The sequence below is a fragment of the Ovis canadensis genome, chromosome 8, assembly GCF_042477335.2.
Source record: "Ovis canadensis isolate MfBH-ARS-UI-01 breed Bighorn chromosome 8, ARS-UI_OviCan_v2, whole genome shotgun sequence".
Taxonomy (NCBI): Eukaryota; Metazoa; Chordata; class Mammalia; order Artiodactyla; family Bovidae; genus Ovis; species Ovis canadensis.
This window is the reverse complement of record NC_091252.1, coordinates 47,676,216-47,699,078: the sequence shown is the minus strand read 5'-3', so window position 1 is coordinate 47,699,078 and position 22,863 is coordinate 47,676,216.

Below are 22,863 nucleotides of genomic sequence, written 5' to 3'. Positions count from 1 at the left end.
TGATATTGGAATAGTGTAGGATTTTCTAGAATTAAAAACTGTGGAATGAATTACCAAAAAAAACAAACCTGATAAATTTGATTTATAAATGATTCAAAATGTTAAACTAAAAAATTAAATAAATATGACAGATTAAAGACTAAAGTATGGTTTACAAAAATCCCATATATACTGATAAGAAAACACAAAGACAACCAAAGGATAACTGGATAAAGAACTTAAACAATTTGCAAAGGAGGGAACATAAATAATGAAAGATTTCTAGTTACTATAATCTAAGACATTAAATTAAAACTGCACAACCCCAATTTTTGCTGGATTTAGTTTAGAAATGAGCCAATCCCAGTTGGAATGAGAATTGTAGTCATTCCAAAGTTAGAAGAACATACTCCTTCACAGCTGATATAAACCGTACAACCTTTAACAAAAGCCAGTTGGCATGGGTCAGGAATGTTAAAATGCACAGGCTCTTTGGCCTGATTATTTTCATTCTAGTCATCAATTCCAAGAAGATGATTTAAAATGCAGATAAAAATTAAAGCAGAAAGAATGTTTTTATAATATTATTAATAAAAGCTCCCCAAAGCCTAGAAGTTTGATATTATAGATTCATGCAATAAGTATTTATTGACCATCTACAATGTGCCAAGCCTATTAGAGGGCTGGAGACTTAGTTTTGAACAAGATAGACAAGTAACTCTTATTTCAGGAGGGCCAGGGCAAACAGTCAATGAATGACTCCATCAGACATTCTCCCTGAGCTTCCGTGGTGCCTTTCTCTGCAGACCTGGGCAAGAGTCCTTTAGGCAAAGAAGATGGCAATGCAAAGGCCATGAGTTCCAGGAAGGAACTTGACCTTTGAGTAATTGCAGAAAAAATAGAATGGAAAGAAAGAAAGATAGGGAGGAAGAAAAGGAGGATAGAGAAAGAAAGAAGAGAAAAACCCATAAAATCAATCAGTGTTAAGGCGATTCCACAGTAGAATGACTAAATAATACATGCATGCTGTTTCATATTGTTTAGCATTAGAAATGATGTATATTTGCAAAGAGTTTTTAGTAATAAGGTATCGAGTGATCAAGTCATAAGGTTAGGCAAAAAAGAACACTGTTGTTTATTTGCTAAATCATGTCTGATTCTTTGCAACATCATGGACTGTAGCCCAACAGGTTTCTCTGTCCATGGGATTTTCCAGGCAAGAATACTGGAGTGTGCTGCCATTCCCTCCTCCAGGGAATCTTTGCGACCCAGGAATCAAACCCATGTCTCTTGCCTCTCCTGCATTGGTGGATGGATTCTTTACCACTAGACCACCAGAGAATCCCCCAAAGCAGATACAACATTGTATACATTCTATTGTCACAACTTTGACAAAATGCATAGAAGACCCACTGGAAAGAAAACCACAGTGTTAAAAATAATTGCCCCTAAGAGAGGGTGATAGGATTTTTCTTCCTCTTTCTTTCTTTGCTATTTTATTTCATTCTTTTTAAATTCTCTAGAAGAACAGATTATTGAATAATCTTACTAATAACTGAAGAATAAAGGAAATATTCACCCAGTTTTAAAAAATCAGCTAAAAGCTACTTTTCTTAGCATTCCTTCACGAAGACTACAGAGATTTTTCATTACCTTGGGCTAGCAGGGAACCATTTTACTGTTTCTAATGTATGTCTTTTTAGTTTGCTTTCCTGTTAATACATTTTACTGAAGTCAGATTTACAGGGGTCCCCGAGCAAGACATTTAAGCTAATTTCACACTGTTGTGTTCCCTCTCACTCCCATCCAGCCTACTCGCATCCCACTAAATTTAATATGCTGAAATATGAGAGAATTTAAGGGCCAGCTTTGCTCAGATGATGGAAGATCTTGACAGCAACTCCATCCCCTTGTAAAAACTCTCAGTCAGCATGAAACCTACTTAGTATAATAAACACCACAGCAGGAACTATTTTTGCAGGTGAGTTGTCCTATGGGCAGCCCACCCATAAATTAAGAGGACAGGCTAGAATGAGAAAAGTGGCTCCAACAAGAAGAGGGGGAAGTGGAGTTTAGCCCCAAACCCCCCACCGACTGAAGGTCACAGGCCTGTTGAGACTGACAATTCATTATAATTTATTAGTGAGAGCATTTTTCCTTAAACCAGCAGGAACATTAGAACCTGACACATTACTTTTAAAAACTCAATAGAAACTAAAAAGGTTTTCTGAGGACATGAAATATAGGATGGACCAGAAAAGGGAGGGAAGGTTTATGGTCTGTCAACCAAATTTAAATTTTCTTATAAGAAAAAGGATTTTTAAAATGTTATTACTGACATTATCACAGTGAAATTACAAGCCACCAGGAGAGTCCCTCAGCCTTATGGTTGACACCCAGAATTTCTAGAATTATTTATAAAATGTTCAACAAGGATTAATAGCTTATGATATTATTAATGTGAGTGGGTCCTAATCCTATTTTCAACTCCCAATTTGAACTTTCTTCACTAGAATTTGATTTTAATCTCGCAACTATTCAACAAGTCTTCAGTAGAACATTTTAAAAAGTGCATTCCAAAAGTGCATGCCACTGAATCTGAGTGGCAGTCTGTGAAAAAAATAAAAAACAACTCACGGTCAAATAACTTTAGGGACCTGACTATTCTTCCTCCTCTCCTTTTCCCCAAATTCTCAGTACACATTGGCATAGAAAGGCTTCAAGAAATTCAGAAGTAAACTGCTTAATTTTGTTTAAACTAGGACTAACTTCTAAATGCTTCTGTACAAGGTATCTTTCAACACTAATGCTACAAAACTTCCTTAGAAGGATTTTTCCTACCTATCAGAATTACAGTGAAAAAAAATTGTTTTCTAAACCATGATGTTTTTCCAAACATCAGGGCCTGGTCAGAAAACTAAGAGTATCCACATTGTTTTATTTGGTGGCGTTTATTTCTCTTTCAGAGGTTCTAAAGTCTGATTGGTTCTAATCATGACTGGGACCTTGATATAAGATGGAGGAGGAGTGGTCCATCCAATAGCTCTCTTCTCTCCACAGACCCCTCTTTCTCTCTATCCTTCCCTCACATAATGAGTCACAGGATATAAAAGGTCAGTGCAACCTCTGCCAGCAGATGCCAGAATACTCAACATGTATTTCCTTGCCTAGGGTACACCGGGAATCTAATCAGTGAGACCAACGACCAATCATTATTTTATTTCTGAATTCTAAAGTTCCTACAATTGGCTTCCCTAGTGGCTCAAATGGTAAAGAATCTACCTGCAATGCGGGACACCCGGGTTTGATATCTGGGTCAGGAAGATCCCCTAGAGAAGGAAATGGCTACCCTCTCCAGTGTTCCTACCTGGAGAATTCCATGGACAGAGGAGCCTAGGGGGCTACAGTCTATGGGGTCGCAAAGAGTCAGACACAACTGAGACAGTAACACTTTCACTTTTCAGAGGTCCTACAAAATGCAAAGTCCAATGAGAACATAGTGGAAACAGAATATTTTAGTTCCACTGGCTAATTTCAACTTGATTTGGTTCACATGACATTTTAACTTTTACCAGCATTGACTAACACTTCTTTTATCTCTGTGAATTGAAATGAAAATGTAGTTATGATGATGTAGAGCAGAAGCAGAGATTTAATCCAAGAGTGAGCATCACCCATAATGTGAGGATAGTCAATTTATGAGTCAAATCAGATGCGCTTTCACTAGTTGATGAAACGGTCCTGATATTCCTACTTTCACTTTTGATGAAAAGGTCTTAATATGTGTATATAGTACACTGCCTATGAGTTTACAATGTAAACGGAATGGAGAAAAAAAAAATACATTTGATATCATTCAAATATACTATTATGTTTCCAGTTACTAAAGCTGCTTAGAGTCATTGCTAGTTTTCTAGAGTTTTCAGTTTGTTGTCCTTTCTAGTTTTAACATGTCATCACAGTTCCTAGGACATTTCCCTCCTTGAAACTTAACAGACCAAAGGCTTTCTCTCAAGACGTGTGCTAAAATGTGTGTGATAGATTAAAGGAAATGCTATCTAGAACTTTCCCTGATGACAAAGGGAGAAGAAAGCTGTATTTCTGAGTCAGTGGAACAGTTGACAAAGTCACCCTTATTGAGGGAAGCAGAAGGCAGAGTGAATGTCCAAGGAAGACTGACTCAGGGTTCGGTTCTGTGCACAACCGGAGGCCCAGGGTTGGCTTTGTTCTGCTCTCCCCCTTCATCCACAACCTGACTGAGTGTGTCACCAACGTGACCAGCCTGGAGGGGAAGGGCCTCAAGCCAGATGAACAACAATGACCCATGGAGGACACAGAAGGGATGGAAAGAAGTGATGAAGACCCTGCTATGGGATAATCACCCAGAGAAGGGGATATTGGACCCCAGAAGGAAAAAAAAGAAAAAGAGTCAAGTAAGAGAAGTGGTCTCAGAGTGGGCTTTCACTTGGGATTGCCTGAGTTCAAACCCTGACTCAGCCTCCTACCAGCTGTGTGGCCATGGACAAGTTCCTAAGTTATTCTAAGACTCAATTACTGAGGCTGCTAACAGGACTTATCTAAATAAGATTACAATGATGGGATTCTGCCATAGATGGTTAAGCAAAGAAGGGAGGCTGGCATGCGGTTGGTCTTCAATTAATCTTTCTTATTAATAAGAGAACACATGAGAACATACTGTATAGCACAGGGAACTCTACTTAATGCACTGTGGTGATCTGAATGGCAAGGAAATCCAAAAGGCAGGGGATATATGTATGCTTATGACTGACTCATTCTGTTGTACAGTGGAAACTAACACATTGTAAAGCAAATATACTTTAATAAAAATCAATTTAAAGAAAGAGAGAGAGGATATACTCTCCATGTTTTCTGTGGCAGGGGTGTGGATTCTGCTGTGTACCTACAAAGAGAAAAACTAGGATCAATAAGGGCAAAACTAGGACCAATAAAGGGGTTTATAAAGAGACAGAGGTAAATTAAAAAAAAAGAAATCATTGAAGTTTGAAAGTAAATTTGTGAGTAAAAGAATAGATGTCTTTTCCATTACCAACTATAGCTCATGTCCATGTACGGAATAGAATGTCTCCCATGCGGTGTGCTGGAGGCCTCCCAGAAGGTGACATGTCAATGGACGTAAAGGAAATTTGCTCCCTGAGTCAGCTGGTAGATTATTTCTGTGTTTTATGGCCAATCGGCATATCTATGCCACCAAGCACTTCAAAAATCACTAAGTGCAGCTCCTCATAAGGGTAAGAAAACACACACAGAAAAAACATATCAGCATTCAGGTTTGATGTGAAAAATACAATGCATGCACACACACACACACATACACACACACACACACACACACACGCACCCAGACCTGCTTTGCTCGCTCCTTCTCTCCTGTTGCCCTGACATCCACAAAGCATCCTCCAAGTTCAGGACCCAGACTGTTACTGGAGCTCAGGCACAACTTTGCAACAAAAGTTGTAACAGTATCTTTTAAGAGTTCAAACTCTCTTTAATAATCCTAAAATATTGCGTCTTCAGCACAGAGGACGTTCTGAAAGACCATCCTGTGTCTCTCCCCGATGTCAACGTTTCTATCCATTTTTAAGGATTCAGAGGTAGAGGCAGGATGAACAAAACTGATGTGAAAAGGAAAAGCACAGTAAAGAGGAGGATGAATAGCTAATCCACAATACACAGTATTTGGGGTGAGGATTGGAACCCGAGGCTTCAGAATCACCCTTCATCAGAGGAGTCCTCTCTAAGCCCCAAAGCTGCTCAGGCTCTCTCATCAGCGTCATTGTGGGGACACCTACCACCCGAGATCTTAGTTTCTAGAAGCACCAGACTTTACCAAGAGACTCTAATGGATGAAACTGTCTCCAGGCAGCTGTAACCAGCTGCCTACTTGACATAAAATAAGACATGTGGCAGCTGGGAAGACTGAATAGCCAAAATAATACATTTGACTTTCATTGCAAGAGGTACCTCTCCATCAAAAGGGATTACGCAACAGAGGCCCACATCATGGCCAGAGCCAAGGCAAAGCCTAATATGGAAGTCTTGTTGGTCTATAAACTATAGCATAGGTTTCCCAGGTTCTTCTCAGAACACCCAGGACGTCATGTAAATGAGATTCTGCAGTAATCTGTATTGACTGTCCTTGAAATCCCAGCTCGAAAGGTTATACATATTCTGGCAAAAGATGCAAAGGAAGGCAGGTGTGTTCTCAGTTCAAAAGCAGGCCAGTGGCCCCAGTGGTTACGACCCAGGATTAAGCTTAATTACATTCCTTCTTCTTATTTCTGACACACTTAAATATTTACTATCCTGTATTGACTCAACCAGACTCTATTGCTATCTCCAATCTGTATTTCTAAATGGCCGAGAAAACAACAAAGGCACTCTCTCACACTGCTTTAATATCCAGTCTAGCTTAAATCTACTTTTGGAAATCAAATCATTAATTCTATATGTGAAATTTTCCTGGATGTTTAAAGGGGCAGATTTCTGCTGTGATACAATTTTATCACTTAATTTTACATAGATATGAAATGCGAGACCAACACCTATACATAATTTGAATAATTTCATTCCAGTTTAACCCAAGGGATACTAGTATTGGCCAATATGATTTAGATCTTCTTTTATTCCCTAATAAAATGATAGAAAAAAATCAGGTAGTCAACTGTTTCTTACAGAATAATTATGTTTTTAAAAAAAGCCAGTTTCCCACAGTTTCCCATTGAGACTAGACAATAATTTCTTAAAAATTGTCCTGATGTCTTTGAGGGGAAAAGGATTGAGACTTTGTTAGCCAGGCATTTCGGGGAGAAGAAAGACAAAATTTCGGTTAATTTTTATGAATATATTTCTTCTGAGTACGCAGAGATTTTTGATGTATAAAATGAGACCTCTAGAGGTTGGATTTGCTAAAATATTCAAAGTCACTACAAGCAACCAGTAAATCTTTGAACAGTTGGAACAGAAGCTACTGTTCACCAGCAACACTGACTACTTTTACTGATGTCTAACACTTCCAAATGACATTTCTCATGGCATTGACTCTAGTCAGTCCCTTTTAACCCACATGGTCACAAAATATTGTCTTCCAGCTCAGACAAGAAGATCAGATTAGCTTCCTATGGACTTAAAAACACAATTATGAGAATGTAGTTTGAGGTGCAAAATTAGCATGCAACTTTAAAAATACTTGAAATACTGAGTTGGTACTTTCTAAGAAGTCACACAGTTGCATTTTGGGACTGATTTTGCAAGTTGTGTCAGGATGAAAAGTTGGTAGTTCTGAATTGCACAGTTACCATATTTGAGCAGATCTGTCACAGTGAACCTCAACTTACACGATGGCAACTGGGAGCTGGAGGGTACCTGCCGCATAAGCATCAAAACACCATGATGGTGACAGTAAGTGTACAAAACTTATTCTTTTAGAATCATTAAAAGTTAAAAATGGAAAGCAACTTTTTAGAAGGAAAAAAGAATACATTAATGACTTGGAGAGAGAAAGAATTTCTTAATACTCAGAATATATAAAGGAAAATTTTGATGAATTTGGCCAAGCAAAAATTAACAGTTTTTTCATCAAAAGACTCTACAAATAGAGTGAAAAAAAGCAGGTAGCAAATTGAGAAAAGGTTTTACAGCTCATAAAACCAAGTAAAAGAGAAACAGATATACCTCAAAAAAATTTTTTTAATTCATAAAAATCAGTAAGAAATAAATAATAGAAAAAAATGTACAAGTCACACAGAGGCATTTCACAGGTAAAAATATCTAGATGACTAATAAATATGTAAAATATATTAAAATATGTAATAAAATATATTACAGCTTCATTAGAATTAAAGCCGCAGTAAGATATCATTTTGCACCCATGAGATTAGCAAAAGTTTAAAAGACTGATGAGATGAGGTGCAAGGGGGTCTTTTATTCACTGTTGCGGGGAAGTCACACAGTTAAAATTCATCCTAACTGGTACAATGTAGTGCCTAGGCCAGTCTTTTAAAATGCCTCTTGATTGAGAAGCTATTTTACACGTGTTTTAATTTATTAACCATAACAGCATCTGCTAATGGGTGCATATTATTGAATGCACACAGTCTGCAGACAATCCTGGGGGTACATGTGGGTTGCAGCCTCTTTCAGTAGCTCCACAGTTACTCAGGGTCTTCTGCCCACAAGTAAAGAATTTGTCTTTGTCCTACACTTTGTGAGAGCTGATACTGAGCAAGATCAGGTTTCCCTACTCTCTTTGAAGGGCAAGGAAAGCAAAAGAGTGAGAGATTCTTCACTCACTAGAAAAATTTCATTTGACTTGATAGAAGAACAATCTACATACAATGAAGTCAAATGAGAGCAGAGGCCAGAAAAGAAAATATTTTGGTCAACACCCTCATGAACCTGAAACCTTCTTCTTCGTGTTCCCTCTCTAGTTATCTGGCAATACTCACCTGATTCTCCCTGTTGTATGAAGTTGTCTATAAGCCACAAGTTTTTCCTTGATTAATATGACCACACCTACTTAGTATTAATTTATTCTACTCTGTGCTAGCATATGATACACTTTGAGCATATATTGGTAATATTTTTTAAAATAATTAATTTAACTAGAGTTCTTGCTCTAAAGCATTCAGTAGAAAGTTAGATAATAAGTATATAACTGTATATACAGGTCTCCTGCATTGTAGATGGACGCTTTACCATCTGAGCCACCAGGGAAGTCCATAACTGTATATACATATAGTACAAAGCAAATCAAGTTCTATAAAAGAAGCTATGGGTGCAGGAATGTGGCTACACCTCAAGAACAGTCAGATCCACTTGGTTGAGGCAGTCTCTGAGGACCAGCTCTTTAAACTGAGATCTAAAGGATGAAGAGGAGCCAGCTGGTTCAGGGAGGGGACCCAAAAACTGATGATTCTGCTTGATTTCTAGGTGTCTTATAAACAGGGCTTCCCCTGTATCTCAGACAGTAAAGAATCCGCCTGCAACGCGGGAGACCCAGGTTTGATCCCTGGGTTGGGAAGATTCCCAGGAGAAGGAAATGGCAACCCACTCCAGTATTCATGCCTAGGAAATCCTATGGGCAGAGGAGCCTGGTGGACTACATACAGTCCATGGGCTCGCAAAGAGCTGGACACGACTGAGGGACTAACACTATAAATAAACATACCGTGACATCACCCACAGTGCTTGCTGTGGAATTCTAATTTGGTGCTTCCTTCTGTAAATGAAAAATTATGAAGGTACTATTATCCTATCTCTTTTCTAAAAAAAGTAAAATTTTATACTTTCCCTAAAAAATTAAAGCCAAATTATTTTACTAACAAAAACTGAAATCCCCTGCCCTAGAAGTACACTTTTTTATTGACCACCCTCAACTCCTTTAGCCTTCCTCCTCAGTCCCCTCCAGTGTTAAGTCCTGTGGGTCTCTTTTCCCAGATCTTTTGTTTTTCTTTAACTATAGTTGATTTACAATATTATATTGGTTTCAGGTGTAGAACTAATAATTCAATTATATACATATATACACTTTTTTCAGATTTTTTTTCTATTATAGGTTATAACAAGATATTGAATATTGTTCCCTATACTCTCTAATGTACATCCTTGTTGTTTATCTATTTTATATATAGTGGTATCTATCTGTTAATTTCTTACTCTTAATTAATCGCTGGACTGGAAGAAACACAAGCTGGAATCAAGATTGCCGGGAGAAATATCAATAATCTCAGATATGCACATGACACCACCCTTATGGCAGAAAGTGAAGAGGAACTCAAAAGCCACTTGATGAAAGTGAAAGAGGAGAGTGAAAAAGTTGGCTTAAAGCTCAACATTCAGAAAACAAAGATCATGGCATCCGTTCCCATCACTTCATGGGAAATAGATGGGGAAACAGTGGAAACAGTGTCAGACTTTTTGGGGGGGCTCCAAAATCACTGCAGATGGTGACTGCAGCCATGAAATTAAAAGATGCTTACTCCTTGGAAGAAAAGTTATGACCAACCTAGATAGCATATTCAAAAGCAGAGACATTACTTTGCCGACTAAGGTCCGTCTAGTCAAGGCTATGGTTTTTCCTGTGGTGATGTATGGATGTGACAGTTGGACTGTGAAGAAGGCTGAGCGCCGAAGAATTGATGCTTTTGAACTGTGGTGTTGGAGAAGACTCTTGAGAGTTCCTTGGACTGCAAGGCAATCCAACCAGTCCATTCTGAAGGAGATCAGCCCTGGGATTTCTTTGGAAGGAATGATGCTAAAGCTGAAACTCCAGTACTTTGGCCACCTCATGAGAAGAGTTGACTCATTGGAAAAGACTCTGATGCTGGGAGGGATTGGGGGCAGGAGGAGAAGGGGATGACAGAGGATGAAATGGCTGGATGGCATCACTGACTCGATGGACGTGAATCTGGGTGAACTCCGGGAGTTGGTGATGGACAGGGAGGCCTGGCGTGCTGTGATTCATGGGGTCGCAAAGAGTCGGACACGACTGAGTGACTGAACTGAACTGAACTTCCCTTAGGTAACCATAAATTTATTTTCTATGTCTATGAGTCTGTTTCTGTTTTGTAAATAAGTTAATCTGTGCTCTTTTTTAGATTTCACATATAAATTCTACCATATAATATTTGTCTTTCTTTTTCTGACTTCACTTAGTCTGATAATCTCTAGGTCCATTCGTGTGTGCATGCTCAGTCACGAAGTCATATCCGACTCTTTGTGACCCTATGGACTATAGCCTGTGAGGCTCCTCTGTCCTTAGGATTTTCCAGGCAAGAATACTGGAGTGGGTTGCCATTTTCTTCTCCAGGGGATCTTCCCAACCCAGGGACTGAACACCTGTCTCCTGCATTGTCAGGTGGACTCTTTACTGCTGAGCCACCAGGGAAGGCCAAAGTGAAATGAGTGAGATATTAGAAGAAGTAAGGAATGAAAAAGAACAAACACACATAGAGATGTAAAGCAGGCATTTGTGCGAAGGTAGGAATGGAAATGGAAATGCATTACAACAGAATAAAAAATATGAAGAAAAACATGGGTCATGTCAGACCCTCATTCTCTCAATAATTTTCTTAGGCTCAGGAGAGAAGTTGTGATGCTATTTTCATTTCCCTCTTCTTTTCATCATCACTTGCCCCAAGCTCTGGGTCATTGTCAGATTTCTTACACTTGTCAATACAGATTTCAGACATCATTGGCAAGGAGCAAACTAGCTTGCCCCAAGAACAGTTCCTTCCCATTGGGTGTTCTTTCAGGAGAGCTGGGCTCATGCTGATGCTAAAGGGATTGCTATTCACTCTTTTTCATGGAGCTATCAAGCTAGCTTCTATTTTCTGCTGCCCAATACCTGCTTCCTGTAACAGAGAATGCTTTCATTGCTAATATTTCTGAAATGATCAGAAAGTAGATAAAAGGATGTTAGAAAGTACCTTTTTTAAGTACCCACTAATCGTAAAATCATTGCAATAGTGTGTGTATCTTTCCAAAAGTAGGTCTCTTTGGAGCAAGAGTAAGTATCCCTTGGCTGAGCAATGTTATAGTATCAACATTGCAGACAAGACTAACCTCAAAGTACACTAACTCAGGCTGGGTTGTGGCTAGATTTCTTGGGATTGTTTGATTAATGTCCCTATTCCTCACTGGATGGTAAACAAAATAAGAAGAAAGTCTGTTTTGCCACCATTATGTGTTTCAAGCCTCTAATATATTGATCGACATGCAGAAATTACTCAATAAAAAATGTGTCAGATGAATGAATAAGAAAAAGCTTAAAGTGCAAATTGTCCTGAAACATATAAAGCATTGACTTAAAGACCTGAATTACTGATACCAGAAAATGTTATCAGAACTGAGTTTGGTGAGAAGAGAAGAGAGGATGCAAAAAGGCTTTAAAAGGTTAATTAAAATAAAGAGTAAAAAAGTTGACTCCAATGGAACCAAAGTCAAACTCAGCAGATTTTAAAATGTAATCAGTGGTTCACCTATGCTCCATGGGTAACCATGAAATAAATATTGTATGAACAGACTATTACAAAGGTGATTTATGAAAGAAAAATAGTCCTCATCACTCAGAACCATCATGGACTGAATGTTAGTATGTTTCATTGGGCTTATGACTACTGCCACCTAGAGTACGCATTGATTTTCCAAAAATGTTCCAACTTTCCAAATCTTGGTTGAATTTCTCAGGTAACTGACTTCTGGCATTTATCCCAAACTTCATTACCTAAAGTCTATATAACTTAGTTATTACACAGCTTCTTAAGGAATTTCTCTTACTAAATGTCTTCTCCACTTTCAACAAAATCCTGCTGACAGTATTACCTCCATTTGTGGCAAGCTAATTTGCTGAATTATTAATTTCTCTTCTGCTACCTCTCAGTTTTGTTTTCACATTTCAAAGTTTTGTTTTCACATTTCCAAGGAGGTGGTGGGATCTTTTGAAACCATTAAGGGAGAGAGAGTAGAAAAGCCTACCCTGGGAAGAAATTGCTTGAGCAAGTCAACCACTATTTTATTTGTCTATCCTGCAAAATAAGCTTCCAGCAACACAATAGCTTGAAATAACACACACATATCACAGTTGCTGTGGGCAAGATTCCAAGATCGGTTTCACTGGGCCCTCTGCTCGACATCTTACAAGTCTCCAGTTCAGTGTTGGGTGGTGTTCTCATCTGGAGTTTCAACTTGGGAAGATTCCACCTTCAAGTTCACTCAGAATGTTGGCAGAATTCACATCCTTCTTGCACTATGACTTTAGGCCTCAACTTCTTACACGTTGCTGACAGGAGTTTTCCCTCATATTCTAGAGGCCACTCACAGTTCTCTGCTATGTGGCCCTTTCACATGCCCTCAGAAAACACAGCATCTTATTTCTTCAAGCCCAGCAGGAAAAGCTCTCTTGCTCATGCTCCTGAGACAGTCTTACACAGCCAAGCATATTCACGGGACTGACATCAATCACCATTGTCACTGAGTGGAAGCAAGTAAGTATTCTCCGCATTCAATGGGAAAGGACTGTTATACAAATCCTGTTATACAATGGGAAAGGACTGTTATACAAGTCCTGTTATACAAAGAATCACTTGTTGGGGGTCTCATTGTAACTACCTAATTTCAACAGATGCCCAAATGTTCAAGCTGAATAAACTCCTCTGAAGAAATGTTCTTATAATCATTGACGATGGTTCATTACGGTTAATTTAAATTTCTGTTTTAAAATTCCCAAGTTGGGACTTCCATGATGGCTCGGTGGTAGAGAATCTGCCTGCCAGTGCAGGAGACACAGGTGGGATCCCTGGTCTGGGACGATTCCACATGCCTCGGAGCAACTAAGCCCGTGTGCCACAACTATTGAGCCTCTGCTCTGGAGCTAGGGAGCCGCAGCCACTGAAGTCTGAATGCTCTGGAACCGGTTCTCCACAGCTCGAGAAGTCACCACAATGAGAAGCTCTTGCACTGCCAACTGGAGGCTAGCTCCCCCCGGCCCCGGCCCACACAACAACTAGAGAAAATCCCACACAGCAACGAAGACCCAGTACAGCCCAAAATAAAGAAGTTAAAACATTATCAAAAAAAAAGGACATTCCCAAGTTGTTATTGGAATTTTAGGCTAACTCTAGCACTTCTTTAATCTTACATAAAGTAAGAAAACATCCAGGAGAGAGAAGAAATTATAAAGACAATGTGGTAACTGACTTGGCACAGCAACTGTGCCAGGTGAGGATAATCACTGCCTGTGTTTCAGAAAGTAGCGAGGAGTACGACCCGCTCTATTCTATACAGTAGCTTACCATTGGGCTTCCCAGGTGGCGCTAGCGGTAAAAAACTGGCTACCAATGCAGGGGGCATAAGAGATGCAGGTTCAGTTCCGGGGTCAGGAAGATCCCCTGGAGGAGGGCATGGCAACCCACTCCAGGGTTCTTGCCTGGAGAATCCCATGGACAGAGGAGCCTGGTGGGCTGCAGACCTTAGGGTCGCACAGAGTCAAACACGACTGAAGTGACTTAGTATGCACGCACACAGCGTACAAAAGGGTTTTCTTTCTAATTTTCAGATTATTTCTAACCCCTGGTTTAAAATTTCTTGGGTTATGGTTCCCATCTGTAAAGCTTCTATAACTTTTCTCTGAAGTCAAGCAACAGGGAAAGGCAATTATCATCTTCTCTTCCCATGGAATTTATCCAAATTAAGTCCTCTGGTGACCGTGAAGCAAAGAGAAGTTAAGCAGTGGATTGAGAACCCAAGAAATAGGCACATAAAATCCCATCCCATTACCAAACCACCACCGGCAGCTTCTTTAATTTGCTTTTTGCTCTTTATAATGCCAAAAAAGCTTTTACAAATTTCTCACTAGTTTCATCCCATTGCTTAGATATCATGTTGACACAGTCTTGCCCCATCAGATTGTCCATTCTTTCCTTTGAAATTTGGGTAATGGGCAAGGAGGATGAGAGAAGGCATGTTGGGTATAAGGAAAAGAAGGAAAGAGATTCTAGTTCATCAAACATCTTGGACTTGCTTCTAGCCATTTTAAACCTGTTGAAATCTAGAATATATTTTTTCAAATACTCTGCTCTTAATTTATAATCAAGATCTATTTCCTTGACAATTAATTCCACACGTTTCCATTCACACCTTATTAAAGACACTGTAAAGATTACTTGAAGTCGAGTCTTGCTTAAGTCTTTTACATTTACTCAACTTTTAGACAATGGGTTAAAAAAAGGGGTAGGGAAAAAAAAAACAAACACCTCTTTTCCTTAACTAACCCTGAACACTGCTATCCATCTACTCTATTTCAGTCAGTCCAGTCACTCAGTCGTGTCTGACTCTTTGCGACCCCATGAATCGCAGCACGCCAGGCCTCCCTGTCCATCACCAACTCCCAGAGTTCACTCAAACTCACGTCCATTGAGTCCGTGATGCTATCCAGCCATCTCATCCTCTGTCATCCCCTTCTTTTCCACCTGCCCCCAGTCCCTCCAAGCATCCAGGTCTTTTCCAATGAGTCAGCTCTTCACATGAGGTGACCAAAGTACTGGAGTTTCAGCTTTAGCATTATTCCTTCCAAAGAAATCCCAGGGCTGATCTCCTTGAGAATGGACTGGTTGGATCTCCTTGCAGTCCAAGGGACTCTCAAGAGTCTTCTCCAACACCACACTTCAAAAGCATCAATTCTTCGGCGCTCAGCTTTCTTCACAGTCCAACTCTCACATCCATACATGACCACTGGAAAAACCATAGCCTTGACTAGATGGACCTTTGTTGGCAAAGTAATGTCTCTGCTTTTGAATATGCTATCTAGGTTGGTCATAACTTTTCTTCCAAGGAGTAAGTGTCTTTTAATTTCATGGCTGCAATCACCATCTGCAGTGATTTTGGAACCCCAAAAAAGAAAGTCTGACACTGTTTCCACTGTTTCCCCATCTATTTCCCATGAAGTGACGGGACTAGATGCCATGATCTTTGTTTTCTGAATGTTGAGCTTTAAGCCAACTTTTTCACTCTCCTCTTTCACTTTCATCAAGAGGCTTTTGAGTTCCTCTTCACTTTCTGCCATAAGGGTGGTGTCATCTGCATATCTGAGGTTCTTAATATTTCTCCCGGCAATCTTGATTCCAGCTTGTGTTTCTTCCAGTCCAGTGTTTCTCATGATGTACCCTGCATAGAAGTTAAATAATCAGGGTGAAATATACAGCCTTGACATACTCCTTTTCCGATTTGGAACCAGTCTGTTGTTCCATGTCCAGTTTTAACTGTTGCTTCCTGACCTGCATATAGGTTTCTCAAGAGGCAGGTTAGGTGGTCTGGTATTCCCATCTCTTTCAGAATTTTCCACAGTTTGTTGTGATCCACACAGTCAAAGGCTTTGGCATAGTCAATAAAGCAGAAATAGATGTTTTTCTGGAACTCTCTTGCTTTTTCCATGATCCAGCAGATGTTGGCAATTTGATCTCTGGTTTCTCTGCCTTTTCTAAAACCAGCTTGAACATCTGGAAGTTCATGGTTCACGTATTGCTGAAGCCTGGCTTGGAGAATTTTGAGCATTACTTTACTAGCGTGTGAGATGAGTGCAATTGTGTGATAGAATTATATTATTCCTCATCAAACTAAACAAATGGGCTTTCTATCCAGAATAATCATCAAGGCAAAAAGTGTCTCAAGAGGGCTTCCCTGGTGGTTCAGTGGTGAAGAGTTCGCCGGCCAGTGCAGGAGACACAGGTTTGACCCCTGGTCTGGAAGCATCCCACGTGCCTGCCGAGGAGTGACTAAGCGACAGCTGAGCCTGTGCCCTAGAGCCTGGGAGCTGCAACTACTGAGCCCACATGCCACAGCTACTGAAGCCTGAATCTCTAGAGCCTGTGCTCAGCAACAAGAGAAGCCGCCACAATGAGAAACCCATGTACTGCAACTAGTGAATAGCCCCCACTCACCACGACTAGAGAAAAGCCCACACAGCAACATGGACCTAGCACTGCCAAATAAATAATTTTTTTAAGTATCTCAACAAAACAGATAGATTTAATTTTATATTATAATTATAAAATAGTACAGAAAAAGAATTAAGAAAATATTTTTATAAGGCTTCTCAATAAACCTAGAACAAAAAGCACATTGTTTCAATATGATGCACTCATAAAAGAACTTTGTGATTAGTCAGAATCTCCAAGAAACATACTTTCCTGGTTCTCCCTCCTCCTGGACTCAAAGTAGATGTGTATAACGGACTTTTGGATTCAGAGGGAGAGGGAGAGGGTGGGATGATTTGGGAGAATGGCATTCTAACATGTATACTATCATGTAAGAATTGAATCGCCAGTCTATGTCTGACACAGGATACAGCATGCTTGGGGCTGGTGCATGGGGATGACCCACAGAGATGTTATGGGGAGGGAGGTGGGAGGGGGGTTCATGTTTGGGAACGCATGTAAGAATTAAAGATTTTAAAATTAAAAAAATAAAAAACTAATAAAAACAAACAAACAAACAAGCAAACAAAACAACAAAAAAAAGCAGATTTAGACAAATTTGCTGACTATTAGAATCAATCATGCTTGATTCTGATACTGTTTGGGACCTCAGCTCCTGAATAAGCACTTGGCATCACATCACCCTATAGAGGTGTGTTTGTCTGTGAGATACTCTTTCTTTGCCTCCATGAGCACTTTGGAGATATAGTTAACAAGGAGACCCTGAAAGGGAAACAAGAGATGGTAAGCTAGTCATTTTGTTATCCACACTTTCTTGGAGAACCCTTTTCTTAGGTTCCTCATGGCTTCACGAGCATCCAGGTCTTTGATGTGAGGCAATCATGAGCCAGTCTAAGTGAAATAAATCTCCCAGTAGCAAGTATTCTGAAAGCAAAGGGGAGGTGACCTCAACAGAGGATAATCCACCAAGAGCGAATACAGATTTGTTTGTGGTAATTAGGGCCATGCATGCATGCTATGTTGCTTCAGTCCTGTCTGACTCTTTGCAACCCTATGGACTGTAGCCTGCTAGACTCCTCTGTCCATGGGATTCTCTAGGCAGGAATACTGAAGTGGGTTGCCATGCCCTCTTTCAGGGGATCTTCCCCACCCAGGGGTCGAACCAGAGTCTCTTACATCTCCTTCATTAGCAGGTGGGTTCTTTACCACTAGTGCCACCTGGGACTATTTAGCTTTATAATTTCTCAAGCACCAGTGTAGGAAGCAATCATATGAAACAATTTACCTCTCAGCATTTCTCAAATATCTGCTGCTGCTGCTGCTAAGTCACTTCAGTCGTGTCCAACTCTGTGCGACCCCATAGACGGCAGCCCACCAGGCTCCCCCGTCCCTGGGATTCTCCAGGCAAGAACACTGGGGTGGGTTGCCATGTCCTTCTCCAATGCATGAAAGTGAAAAGTGAAGGTAAATATCTACTATGGGTTTAACAAAGATACTCGTGGGGAGCAAAGTATCTGTTCTAATTTTAAACTTAATTTCAGAGTGAAAGCTATCACTCCTTATTGTTTATTTACTTGTACCTCATTTGTGCTTGAAGCTTATTTGAGTGAAGTTTACCAAAGCACCAGAGAAAATCTTTAAATGAACTCAGAAAATGTGACTCTTTACCTTCCTAGAAATATAGTAAATAAGAAAATTGTGATTAGTTATAAGGTGTGTAATATCCATAAGTAAAGGTGAACTACTCTAACTCAACAAAAATGTAGGTCTTCTGGGTACCAAAACCTTGAGATGTTCAGTTGTTAGATATGGCTTTTAGCAGAAAAAAAAAATTAAGAGAAAGTTTAGTGAATTTTATCCTAAATTTATCCAAATACTTCAGATTTCTATGGACTAACTTGGGTCAGCTATCCATTCAACAAATATTTTTGTGCCCACTTTTGCCAGGTGCTGTGCTAACCACTGAGCAACTGAGCACACAAGTGTGCTAACCACTGGCCAGTGAACAGTGAATGACAATGGTTACATTCCTGTCCTAATGGAGCTTTCAAGGGGTCAGAGAGATAAAAAGCTAAATAAATGTTAGTGGAAAATTAACTAACAAGACTTAAAGTAAGTGCATAAAAACACAGCACTGAGAGCTGCACTTGAAAGAGGCACTAACCTGCTTGTTAGATCAGGGAAAGCTTTCCTGAAAAAAATGATACAAAGGATGAATCAATATCAACCAGCTGACAGACGGAGGTCAGCACAGAAATGACATTACAGGCAGGGGAAAGAGCATACGTGAAGGCCTCCGGGGTCTTTAACACTATTTTGAGGATACATACACACACACACAAAAACACACCCAGAACTGTCATTATATTGTGTTAGGATTTCATACCATATGGGAACATTCCAGAAAGTAAAGGCACTATTGCTGTGAACATCTGTTGTTTTTTTCCCCTACCTAGTCATAACTGGACCTTACTTTTCCTTTGAGTTACCTCCCCTACTTCAGTCCATGTAGTTTGTTGGGACTGACTGTACCATGACCTTCTTTGCTGGGTTTAAATCTGGCCCATCACAGTGTCCCATCCTTCCAGAATGCTCAGAGACAGGCCTGTGACTCAAACAGGTGAACCTGAGTCACCCAGTGTTGCTGACAGGCTCATGGGGTTAGTCTGGAGTTTCTGCCCCACGTTCTAAACATAGTCTGCCTGAACAAGATGATACAAAGACAAGCAGAGAGGGGAAGGGAGAGAGACCAAGTCACATGAGCCCCTAACTCTAGATACGCCACCAAATTTCAGTTAAGTGACTCAAGAAATTCCTCTTTTCCTCCCGCTTTATTTTCTGATTTATTTAAGCCATTTTGAATTAAGTCATCATATGCAACCAAAATAAATCTTATATTAAAACTATCCTAAAACAGCATTTCTTTTTCTTTTAATAGATTTCACACATAACTATAAAGGAACCATTGGCTTATGCACCATTGCTCCTTTTTGTCCCTAGTTTGGCATTATTTGTTCTCCAATGTCAATATTCAGTATACATTTTCCCATCTCCACTGGATCCCAGAATCTTTGGTTCTATAAAGTCACAATTAATCCCTGCTGTAAATTGGCATTCAAGGCTCACTTCTCCAAGAAATGCTCTCTGATTCCCCAGGTACCCACTTTCATCTTGTTCTCTGCACTCTGAAACCAGTCACATGAAGAATGGCCTTGTCTCATTCTTCTCCTCCCAGAACTGCTTTATTTTCTGTCAGGAAGGAATCATGCCTTCAGTGGTCTATGGCAGAGGAAACAGAGGCATAAAAGAATCAACTTGTAACTTGCCTGGACTGAGAAAAGAAGGATTCAAGGGCAACATAAGACCAGTAGGAATGAATGAGCTGTAACCATGATTCCGTGGTATCCACCTAGAATAAACTCTCTTCAGGATTGCTGGCCCTGTCATTCTATGTCACTTTGGAATCATAATGACAAACTTGTGCTGTTTGGTTTGCCAAGCTGCCTGGTAAATTCAATTTTCAAATGCCAAGGTCCTATATGGTGCAGTGTCTTTACCACTGCCCTGGACTGGGAGGTAATTTTATGAGTGGATTACTCAACGGAGGAAAGTAGATTTGGGATCCTGTCCCCACCAAGTTGTCTGCTTCTCACCTTCTTTCTCTACTAGCAGCGTCAGCAGTTTCCAGGTGGGATGCTTTCACAGATATAGAGATGTGTCATGGAGATCCCAACTGAGCAACTGATCCCAAGTGATCCCAAGACATCCAATTCTAGAGAAAAGTGTGATATGAATTGTTATTTGCAGTCCCTTTCTCCTTGCCATCTGCTCCAGCTCAGCACTGACCACTATCAGATTGAGCATATGCAATAACCATTGCATCTTTAACACCTTCATCTTAATTTCAAGCACTCCTTATTTCCAAGCCTTCTCTCTGCCAAAGGATAAAAAAAGAAGGGCTGCTCCCAGCTTCTCTCAGCAAAGATCACACGCTGCTGTACTGAGCTCTTAAGGTCTGCCTCCCATCTGCCACCTGGCAGAAAAGCCCCTTCAAAATGTGTGACATCATCTGCAGTGAAGTCCCACTATTGTCCTGAATGAATTTAATGATAACTGTAGATGATACGTTGAACACTCAGCCTTCCTGGTTCTGTTAATGATCTGATTCTTCTCCACTTTATTTCTGCTATGCAAACTTATCTTGAATCTTATAATTAACATAATTGATACTCTGCAAAAAAAGAGAAAAAAGGAACAGAGGAGACAAATGGAATGTATAGAAAACTGGAAGATTTAAACTAATATGTGCTAGTGGCTCAGATGGTAAAGAATCTACCCGCAATGCAGCAAACCTGAGTTCGATCCCTGGCTCAGGAAGATCACCGGGGGAAGGGAATGGCTACCCACTATAGTATTCTTGCCTGAAGAATCCCATGGACAGAGGAGCCTGCCAGGCTACAGTCCATGGGATCGCAAAGTGTCACAGACATCACTGAGAGGCTATCTCTTTCACTTTTCTTTCTTTTGCAGTAATTACATTAACTGCAAATCAAATAAATACCCTAACTGAAAGGCAATAATTATGTGTGTGCACATATACACACAAATATATATAATGAATTATAGAAATATATAATATACTTAGAAGAGTCATAGTTTAAATACCATGACACAAAAACATTCAAAGTATATGGATTAAAAATGACATACTATGCAAGTATCAACCAAAATAAAGCTTCTGTAACTATAATAATATCAGACAAATGAGCTCTAGGGCAATAAGTATTAAATTTTACTAGAGGTAAAGAAGGACATTCTACAATGACAAAAGAGTCAATTTAACAAGATGTAACAGTCCAAATTTTATATGTGCCTAATGACATCAAACATGTAAAGCAAAAACTAACACTAAAGAAAAAATAAACCCATGATCACCATGAGATATTTAACATCACTTTCAGTGATTTATAGAAGAAACAAATCACTACAGTTGTGGAAGATTTGAACAACATGATTAGCCAAATCAGACTAACAATAAAATAGGTTTAGAATTTAAACAGTTTTCTCTAAATAACGATAATTAAAGGAAAAATGACAATAAAAATTAGAAAATAGTTTAACCTGAATATAGTGAAAACGCACTATATTATAAGAAGCTTGAAGAAAGTAGTTTAAGTTATGCCTTTATATACAAGGGGTTCTTGATCAAGGACTAAAATTCAGGAGACCCATGAAATTAAAAGGGAAAACAACTTTATTTCTATTAATCCCAAACTGGAACAGAACAGTTATTTCCATTATGAACGGGCAAGAAACCATTTTAATAATGATAAGTTTGGGAGAACTTACAAATGATGACAAATTTTATGTGCTGTGCTGAGTCACTTCAGTAGTGTCCAACTCTTTTTGACCCCATGGACTATTGCCTCTGTTCCTGGGGTTTTCCTGGGAAGAATATTGACGTGGGTTGCCATGCCCTCCTCCAGAGCATCTTTCCAATCCAGGGATTGAACTTGCGTCTCCTGCGTCTCCTATGTTGCAGGAGGATTCTTTATTGCTGGGCCACGTGGGAAGCTCAGCTTGACCGCTTCCTCACAATGTAAAGAAAAATCAGTTCCAGATTATCATAGATGAAGCTCATAGAAGAAAATATGGAAAAGTGTCTTCTTACTTAAAAGAGGTATTTTACATTAAAAAAAATACATATTTTTAAAATTGTATTTATTTGGCCGCACCAGATCAAACCCTGACCCCCTCTGATCCAGAGTCTTAGCCACTGGACCACCAAGAAATTCCCAAGAGAGGCAAGTATTTTTTAAACAGAACACAAAAAGCTTGAACTACAGAGAAAAAGATTAATAAAGTATATTTTATTAAATTCAAAACTTCTGTTATTCAAAAGACGTTAAAAGAATGAGAGGTAAGCCACAGATCAGGGTAAGATAGTCCCAACATAGGTTCCAAAAGTATTTTCCAACAAGGAACTTATATCTAGCATGTAAAATCAATTCTCAGAAATCAATAAGCAAAAGACAGGCAACACATATTTTTTAATTGGTAAGAGATTGAACAGGTATTTTATAAATGGCCAGCAAGGCATGATCTCCATATGGCCAGCAAGCATATGAAAAGGTGGTCAGCATCATTTGCGATTCCATGGACTATAGCCAGCCAGGCTCCTCTGTCCACGGGGATTCTCTAGGCAAGAATACTGGACTGGGTTGCCATACCCTCCTCCAGGGGATCTTCCCAACCCAGGGATCAAATCCAGGTCTCCCGCATTGCAGGCGGATCCTTTACTTTCTGAGACACCAGGGAAGCCCTCATTAGTTGCAAGAAAACATGAAATAGAACTGCAACATCCTACAGCACAACCCTCAGATTGTGAAAAGTTTTTTAATCTGATAATTGC